Genomic DNA, 10,343 nt, shown 5'->3' with positions numbered 1-10,343 from the left:
TGCGTTCCTCCCAAAGGTGGTCTCCGCTTATCACGTGGGCCAGGACATTTTTCTGCCAGTCCTCTGCCCCAAGCCCCACATGTCCAGTGAGGAGTGCCGTCTCCACATGCTCGATGTGCAGTGGGCTTGGGCTTTGGCTTTCTACCTCATGGGGACTGAGCCATTCAGAAAGTCCCCACAACTGTTCATCGCCTTGGCTGAGCGCATGAGAGGTCAGTCGATCTCCACTCAGCAGCTTTCCAAGTGGATCACTTTGTGCATCCGTACCCGTTATGAGCTGGTAGGTATCGCCTCCCCCACCCCCCACCAATTGTGAAGGTGCACTCGACTCAAGCGCAGGCCTTGGCGGCTGCCTTTTTGGCTCACATCCCCATCCAGGAGATTTGTAGGGCCGCCACGTGGTCTTTGGTTCACATGTTCACTGTGCACTATGCGATCATCTTTCAAACCAGGGATGACGCTGGGTTCAGCAGGGCTGTCCTCCATCCTGAGAACTTGTGAACTCCTACCCACCTCCAACAAATATAGCTTGGAATCACCTATTGTGGAATACACAACAGCAATCACTTGAAGAAGAAAAGGCAGTTACCTTTTCCGTAACTGGTGTTCTTCGAGATGTGTTGCTCATGTCTATTCCACATCCCACCCTCCTTCCCCTCTGTCAGAGTTGTCTGACAAGAAGGAACTGAGGGTGGGGGGAGCGCGCAGCTCCCCTTATACTGTGCCACGCAGATGCCACTCCAAGGGTCACTGGGGCGCTCCCCCCCTACAGGTACTGCTAGGGGAAAAACTTCTGGCACCAATGCGCGTGGTGAGCATGCACACCTATTGTGGAATAGACATAAGCAACACATCTCGAACACCAGTTACAGAAAAGGTAACTGTCTTTTCCACTTAATAAGGGGGCCACAGTATTCTGCACTAGCATCAACTTCTTTCAGGTCGTGCTGCAAGGCCAGTTTGCCCTCCCAGACTTTCTGGATAGGAGGAATGAATTGATGCGGTGTTAGTCGAATTTTGGCTATGGATGGTTCCCTGAGGCTCTCTGAGGGCATTATTTTGGCCATAATCCTACTACTTGTTCATAGATTCATAATGACTGTACATGTGCCCTGATCTTTGGCTGGAATCACATTTATAAAATGAAATAAATAAATATGATATTTAGGGCCCCACTTGTTCCCTCTTTCAGGAAGTACCCACATAGAGGCCAGGAAACTCCATGTATTTTAACTTGTGGACTGTTCCACTGAAATAGGGGTTTTGCATACCAGTCCAGTAACCAAGCTGGGTCAAGACTCATGAGTATTCGGATATGGTCAAGGAAATTTCTAAGCTCGTGTGACGCCTGGGGACAATAGCGGCAGGTGTTCATTACTTCCCTGTGTGGCAGCCAGATTCCTTCAGGAGCCATGCTGCTGTGGCCACCTTGCTGGGGGGAACAGGTAGGAGATGATGTCAGCATTGTCATCAGATCTTCTATGAGGAAAATAATTCTCTTATGCTGTGTTAATTTTAGATGTGCGATTGTGTATGTAAGATTTGATCAGTTGGAGCTTGCATGGGGAGAGAATTTAAAATTAAGGATGCTAAGCTGTGTATGGCTGTAGATGACAGATTTCTTGGTGTGTTTGGGGTGGTTACTGGATCTATAAAGGTAACTGTGGTGATCGGTGGGTTTCTTGTATACAGTTGTCTTAGGGCTCCATTGCTGAAGATGATTGTGGTATCCAGGAAGTTGATGCTAGTGTTGCAGTGTTCAAGAGAGAGTTTAATGGATGGGTAGTTGTGGTGGAAATCTGTGAGAGCATTTAGGTCATCTGTCTAGAGCAGGGATCAGCAACCTGTGTCATGTGGCCCATCAGGGAAATCCGCTGGCGGGCCGGGACAGTTTGTTTACCTGCTGTGTCCACAGGTTCAGCTGATCGCAGCTCCCACAGGCCGCGGTTCGCCATTGCAGGCCAATGGGGCTGCGGGAAGCAGCGGCCAGCACATCCCTCGGCCCACGCCACTTGTTCAATATCTTCATTAATGATCTGGAGGATGGTGTGGATTGCACCCTCAGCAAGTTTGCAGATGACGCTAAACTGGGAGGAGTGGTAGATACGCTGGAGGGCAGGGATAGGACACAGAGGGACCTAGACAAATTAGAGGATTGGGCCAAAAGAAATCTGATGAGGTTCAACAAGGACAAGTGCAGAGTCCTGTACTTAGGACAGAAGAATCCCATGCACTGCTACAGACTAGGGACTGAGCGGCTAGGCAGCAGTTCTGCAGAAAAGGACCTCAGGGTTACAGTGGACAAGAAGCTGGCTATGAGTCAACAGTGTGACGTTGTTGCCAAGAAGGCTAACAGCATTTTGGGCTGTATAAGTAGGAGCATTGCCAGCAGATCGAGGGACGTGATCATTCCCCTCTATTCAGCATTGGTGAGGCCTCATCTGGAGTACTGCGTCCAGTTTTGGGCCCCACACTACAAGAAGGATGTGGAAAAATTGGAAAGAGTCCAGCGGAGGGCAACAAAAATGATTAGGGGGCTGGAGCACATGACTTATGAGGAGAGGCTGAGGGAACTGGGATTGTTTAGTCTACGGAAGAGAAGAATGAGGTGGGATTTGATAGCTGCTTTCAACTACCTGAAAGGGGGTTCCAAAGAGGATGGATCTAGACTGTTCTCAGTGGTAGCAGATGACAGAACAAGGAGTAATGGTCTCAAGTTGCAGTGGGGGAGGTTTAGGTTGGATATTAGGAAAACTTTTTCACTAGGAGGGTGGTGAAGCACTGGAATGGGTTACCTAGGGAGGTGGTGGATTCTCCTTCCTTAGAGGTTTTTAAGGTCAGGCTTGACAAAGCCCTGGCTGGGATGATTTAGTTGGGGACTGGTCCTGCTTTGAGCAGGGGGTTGGACTAGATGACGACCTGAGATCCCTTCCAAACCTGATATTCTATGATTCTATGACATCTGTCGGGGCAAGTATAATGTTCAGAGGGAGGTTGTTAATGTTGTGGAATTTCTGGAGGAAGCCAGTAGTGTCCCTTTGTGTGGTGAGTAGTTTGAGTATGGTTTTGATGAATTCCAATATTCCTTCAGTAAAAGTGCCATGACCAGATATGATGGCTCTGCCTGGGTTCCCTTGTTTATGTATCTTTGGAAGCATGTAGAAGGGCCTTGGGGTAGGTTTGTGGGGGATGAGGGCATAGAGTTTCTCCTGGAGTTGTTTGGGGAAGGGTTTGGTGATATTCCTAAATTCCTGGGTAAATTGTGGTGTGGAATCTTTTAAAATCATAGGGTTAGAAGGGACCGAAAGGGTCAAAATGAGACACGCTCAACCCAGGTGGGACTTTAAACTCACAATCCGCAGCTCCAGAGGCTGATGTCTTATGTATTAGGCCACTAGGCCTGCGTAGTCTTCTTTGAATTCTTTATAGTAGGTGGTATCGAAGAATGGTGAGTTGGCTTCATTAATGTAGTAATCGTGGTTGCGGACAATGATGGTGTCACCTTTGTTGGTTTGATTACTATCTGGTGATTGGAATTCAGGGAATGTATTCAGGTGGATGTTTCATGGTCCTTTTTTTCCTGAAGCAATCAATGTAATGACCAAGATCATGGTTTCAACTGCTGTGGGGTGCCCAGTCAGATCATTCCTTTTTCTTATGACTGTCAGTGGGAACATGGTAATTGTGGGTGGTCTTGTTATTGTTGTAAAAGATTTCTTTGAAGCAGAGTTCCCCCGCTCATGACTGTAGGGGTGTTAATGGGTCACTTCCCTTGATGGATTGTTGACATATGTTAACTGCTTATGCTAAACAATCTGGACCACCTTGTGTTTATCTGCGCCACCCTGAGAACATTTCCCAGACCTGAAGAAGAATTCTCTGTAAATTCAAAATCTTGTCTCATCAATAGAAATTGGTCTGAAATCAACAAGATGAAATTCTAGATTACCACAATGGATCCATGATCAGGAGAATGGAAATGCATCTTAAAGCACCTTTTGCCTCTTCCCTGAGCTGTGGCAATCCGTGCAGCCACAAGCACGTAAGAATGGCCATACTGGAGCAGACGAATGGTCTTTCTAGCCCAGTATCCTGTCTACTGACAGTGGCCAGTGCCAGATGCTTCAGAGGGAATGAACAGGGAAAATAATCTGGCAGTCTGGGGTTAGGGGCACCCAGAGCATGTGGTTGCATCCCTGACCATCTTGGCTAATAGCCATTGATGGACCTATCCCCCAAGAACTTGTCTAATTCTTTTTTTGAACCCAGTTATAATTTTGGCCTTCACAATGTCCCCTGACAATGAGTTCCGCAGATTGACTGGTTTTTTTTTGTATGCAGAAGTACTTCCTTTCGTTTTAAACCTGGTACCTACAAATTTCATTGGATGACTCAGTTCTTGTGTTATCAGAAGGGGCAAATAACATTTTTTTTCTCCACATCCTTCATGATTTTATAGATGTCTATCATATCCCCCCCTTACCTGTCTCTTTTCCAAGCTGAACAGTCCGTCTTTTTAATCTCTCCTCAGATGGAATCTGTTCCATACCCCTAATCACTATTGCTTTTTTCTGTTCCATTTCCAATTCTAATATATCTTTTTTTGAGATGAGATGACCAGAACTGTATACAGTATTTAAGGTGTGAGCATACCATGGATTTATATAGTGGCATTGTGATATTTGTTGTCTTATTATCCATCCCTTTCCCAATGGTTCCTAACATTGTTAGCTTTTTTGACTGCCTCTGCATGTTAAGTGGATGTTGTCAGAGAACTGATGCCACAATCATTCTTGTGATAACAGCTAATTTAGACCTCATCATTTTATATGTATAGTTGGGATTATGTTTTCCAATGTGCATTACTTTGCATTTATCAGCACTGAATTTCATCTGCCATTGTGTTGCCCAGTCACATGAGATTCCTTGGTAACTCTTTGCAGTCTGCTTTGGACTTAACTATTTTGAGTAATGTTATATCCTCTGCAACCTTTGCCAACTCACTGTTTACGTCTTTTTCCAGCTCATTTATGAATAGGTTTAACAGCACTGGTATCAGCACACATTCATGGAGGATACCACTGTTTACCTCTCCACCATGAAAACTTACCATTTATTCCTACTATTTATTTCCTGTCTGTTAACCAGTTATTGATCCATGAGAGGCTCTTCCTTCTTATCCCATGATTGCTTACTTTGCTTAAAAGCCTTTGCTGAGAGACCTTGTCAAAAGATTTCTGAAAGTCCAAGTATACTATATCCACTGGATCACCCTTGTCCATGTTTGCTGATTCCTCAAAGAATTTTTATAGATTGGTGAGGCATGATTTCTCTTTACAATAGCCATGTTGACTCTTCCTCAACATATCATGTTTCTCTGTGTATGATGATTTTGTTCTTTACTACAGTTTCAACCAATTTGCTTGGTACTGACTGAGGATTGCCTCCAGACCCTTAAAAAAAAAAATTGGCGTTACATTAGCTATCCTCTAGTCATGTGGTACAGCTATGACCTTGGCCTTTTTGTTGATAAAAGTAACCTTTATATCTCCTATGAGAAGAGAGCCCTGAATTTCACAAGGAAGAATGTTCCTTCTTTTCTCCTGAAAACTGTTTTATTTTAGTTTCCTCTCCCTTTATTACAGTGCTTAATAGTTCTACTTTTATAGTTTAACACTGTATATATATCCTGTTTGTTTTACATAATGAGAATGTCCTGGTTTGCATTTCTGAAGTGGTGGTGTTCTGTACAAGACATTGTGACCTACACAGATGATCTCAGTAGCTAAAACAAAACTATTATGTCAGACTGGCATTTTACTCAATGGCTGTTTTGGTTTCCTGCAGTCATCAGTGAGACTTTCAGATGGAATATTCAACACACTGCAGAGCCAGCTAGTGAGGCCTATGCTTAGGTAGATTTATTTTGCTTAGGCCAGGGATTCTCAGCCTTAGTGTGGACCACGTCTTAATAGCCAACTCTCCTCCCAACTGTAATTGCTTAAGATCCCGGGGGCACCTAAAATTAAATGCTTTCAAGGAAAAGTGATACAGTAACACCTCGCTTAGAGTTGTCCTGGTTAACATTGTTTCGTTGTTGATCAATGACAGAACATGCTCATTTACAGTTGCGCAATGCTCCCTTATAACGTGGTGTGGCAGCAGCCTGCTTGGTCCACTGCTTGCAGAAAGAGCAGCCCGTTGAAGCTAGCTGGTGGGGGCTTGGAACCAGGGTGAACCAGCAGCTGCCCCATCAGCTTCCCGCTCCCCTAAGTTCCTAGTACTGCAGCTGCCCAGCAGCCTATCAATTGCCAGCAGTTCAGCTGTCCCTCCCCCCACTGCCATGTGCTGCTCCTGCCCTCTGCCTTGGAGCTGCTCCCAGGAGCCTCCTGCTGCTGTGCGGGGGGGGGGGGGGGCAGGAGGAGGAGAGAGAAGAAGGGGGACTAATGTCAGGGTGTCCCCCTCCATCCTGCACCTCACTTACCCCATCTCCATGGAGGGAGTTTGCTGGCTCAGCTTGCTGATCTACTTAAAAAGGCAATGTACTTAGACTGGCGTCAGCATACTTAAAGGAGCGATACGCTTCTCTCGCTCTCTCACACACAGGGTGTGTGTCTCTGCCATGCTGTCTCTATTTGTGCTGACATGTAGAGTGTGAGGCTACATTAACAATGGATTAACCCTTGAGGGCTCAGCCGAGTGCTAGTTCATCATTTAGCAGTAAGGCATTCCCTGGGAAATATCCCACCCTCTGATTTCAGTGAAACAGCTGTTTAAAAAAACTTGTTTAATGTAAACATATCAATCCACCATAACGTGTAACATGCATGTTTTTATATTTGTATTTTACTTTTAATAAAATATAAAATCAGTTATGATCACACTGAGTAGAGCAGTATGTTAATTTAAACTCTTGGGGGGGGGTGTGTCTACTTACCATACCTAGGAGAAAAATACATCAGTCCCTTTGTAGCAGAGTTTCCACAGACCTTGGGTTTCTTGTGAAGCAAGACCTAATTTTTCTTTCATTAGAAACTCAGAGAGAACGGCAGCATCCTTTCCCTTTAATGAGAGCAGAATGTAGCACTGGGGGATATGTTTTATGACCCAATGGAGAGGACAGTAAATGCAGCATTACTAGTGAAAAGTGCAGGAGATTGATATCAGACTGAGTTAACTTCACATATAAGCAGCAAAAGCCTTGATGTGGTCTGAAGGCATTAAGTATGTCTTTGATGCAGTCAGTACTGTACAGTAATGTCCAAGGGAGTCTTTCCCTGCCCCCAAATACCTTTGCATATGGAATATGTTAAATATTGACTGTTTAAGGGGGTGATTAAATACAGCTTTTCAGGCTATCAAATATTATTTTACACTAGATCTTAATTGCTCTGGTTCAGTATTATAGCACATTAAAGCTACTGTGTAAGAGCTATGATTGTGTGTAAAGCAGGAATTCATGTTTATTGCTGGTCTCAAAACACCAACAGCCAACTTTAAGCAGTGTGTTCTCTTCAAAGGCTAAAGCAATCTTTTCCCCATCCTGTTCCCTGCCTTACAGAGACTATGTATGCACACTCCTCCACTCTCCCATTCCTTTCCCTAAACATGTTCAAGGCTTTTATGCCCCCTACCTTCCTTGTGTCTCCTGGCTCTAGTGTACAGCAAGGTACTTGTTAGGCTCCCACTGCAATCCATCTCCAGCTGGGCACAACTTCAGGGTTTGCTCTGCTTTAGCATCACCACCTGGACCATTTTCATGACAGCTTAAATTACATTTCTAATGCTAGACATAATTCAGTGTGTCGTTACCATATTTCCAAAGTTGTTGATGGTGGCCAGTTATAACAAATACTGCTTGTATTCATAGAATCATAGAATATCAGGGTTGGAAGGGACCTCAGGAGGTCATCTAGTCCAACCCCCTGCTCAAAGCAGGACCAATCCCCAATTAAATCATCCCAGCCAGGGCTTTGTCAAGCCTGACCTTAAAGACTTCTAAGGAAGGAGATTCTACCACCTCCCTAGGTAACGCATTCCAGTGTTTCACCACCCTCCTAGTGAAAAAGTTTTTCCTAATATCCAACCTAAACCTCCCCCACTGCAACTTGAGACCATTACTCCTTGTCCTGTCCTCTTCTACCACTGAGAATAGTCTAGAACCATCCTCTCTGGAACCACCTCTCAGGTAGTTGAAAGCAGCTATCAAATCCCCCCTCATTCTTCTCTTCTGCAGACTAAACAATCCCAGTTCCCTCAGCCTCTCCTCATAACTCATGTGTTCCAGTCCCCTCATCATTTTTGTTGCCCTTCATTGGACTCTCTCCAATTTATCCACATCCTTCTTGTAGTGTGGGGCCCAAAACTGGACACAGTACTCCAGATGAGGCCTCACCAATGTCGAATAGAGGGGAACGATCACGTCCCTCGATCTGCTCGCTATGTCCCTACTTATACATCCCCAAATGCCATTGGCCTTCTTGGCAACAAGGGCACACTGCTGACTCATATCCAGCTTCTCGTCCACTGTCACCCCTAGGTCCTTTTCCGCAGAACTGCTGCCTAGCCATTCAGTCCCTAGTCTGTAGCGGTGCATTGGGTTCTTCCGTCCTAAGTGCAGGACCCTGCACTTATCCTTATTGAACCTCATCAGATTTCTTTTGGCCCAATCCTCCAATTTGTCTAGGTCCCTCTGTATCCTATCCCTGCCCTCCAGCGTATCTACCACTCCTCCTAGTTTAGTATCATCCGCAAATTTGCTGAGAGTGCAATCCACACCATCCTCTAGATCATTTATGAAGATATTGAACAAAACCGGCCCCAGGACCGACCCCTGGGGCACTCCACTTGACACCGGCTGCCAACTAGACATGGAGCCATTGATCACTACCCGTTGAGCCCGACAATCTAGCCAACTTTCTACCCACCTTTATAGTGCATTCATCCAGCCCATACTTCTTTAACTTGCTGACAAGAATTCTGTGGGAGAGTATGTCAAAAGCTTTGCTAAAGTCAAGAAACAATACAGCCACTGCTTTCCCTTCATCCACAGAACCAGTAATCTCATCATAGAAGGCGATTAGATTCGTCAGGCATGACCTTCCCTTGGTGAATCCATGCTGACTGTTCCTGATCACTTTCCTCTCATGTAAGTGCTTCAGGATTGATTCTTTGAGGACCTGCTCCATGATTTTTCCGGGGACTGAGGTGAGGCTGACTGGCCTGTAGTTCCCAGGATCCTCCTCCTTCCCTTTTTTAAAGATTGGCACTACATTAGCCTTTTTCCAGTCTTCTGGGACTTCCCCCGTTCGCCACGAGTTTTCAAAGATAATGGCCAATGGCTCTGCAATCACAGCCGCCAATTCCTTTAGCACTCTCGGATGCAACTCGTTCGGCCCCATGGACTTGTGCACGTCCAGCTTTTCTAAATAGTCCCTAACCACCTCTTTCTCCACAGAGGGCTGGCCATCTACTCCCCATGCTGTGATGCCCAGCGCAGCAGTCTGGGAGCTGACCTTGTTAGTGAATTCAATAATATCTAGTACCACAAAGTTCCAATAAGGCCATTGCAGAGAAACTAAATGAATTCTTTGCAATTGTCTTCATGGCTGAGGATGTGAGGGAGATTCCCAAACCTGAGCCATTCTTTTTAGGTGACAGCCTGAGGAACTGTCCCAGATTGAGGCATCATTACAGGAGATTTTGGAACAAATTGATAAATTAAGTCACCAGGACCAGATGGTATTCACCTAAGTTTTGAAGGAACTCAAATGTGAAATTGAAGAACTACTAACTGTAGTCTGTAACCTATCATTTACATCAGTTTCTGTACCAGATGACTGGAGGATAGCTAATGTGATGCCAATTTTTGAAAAGGGCTCCAGAGGTGATCCCGGCAATTACAGGCCTGTAAGCCTGACTTCAGTACTGGGCAAACTGGTTGAAACTGTAATAAAGAACAATATTGCCAGACACGTAGATGAACATAATTTGTTGAGGAAGAGTCAACATGGTTTTAGTAAAGGGAAATTATGCCTCACCAATCTACTAGAATTCTTTGAGGGGGGTCAACAAGCATGTGGACCAAGGTGATCCAGTGGATATAGTGTACTTAGATTTTCAGAAAGCCTTTGACAAGGTCCCTCACCAAAGGCTCTTACGCAAAGTAAACTGCCACGGCATAAGAGGGAAGGTCCTCTCATGGATTGGCAACTGGTTAAAAGACAGGAAACAAAGGTAGGTATAAATGGTCAGTTTTCAGAATGGAGAGAGGTAAATAGTGGTGTCCCCCAGGGGTCTGTACTGGGACCAGTCCTATACAACATGTTGATAAATGATCTGGA

The sequence above is a fragment of the Natator depressus genome, chromosome 10, assembly GCF_965152275.1.
Source record: "Natator depressus isolate rNatDep1 chromosome 10, rNatDep2.hap1, whole genome shotgun sequence".
Lineage (NCBI taxonomy): Eukaryota > Metazoa > Chordata > Testudines > Cheloniidae > Natator > Natator depressus.
Note: the sequence above shows the minus strand (reverse complement) of the source record.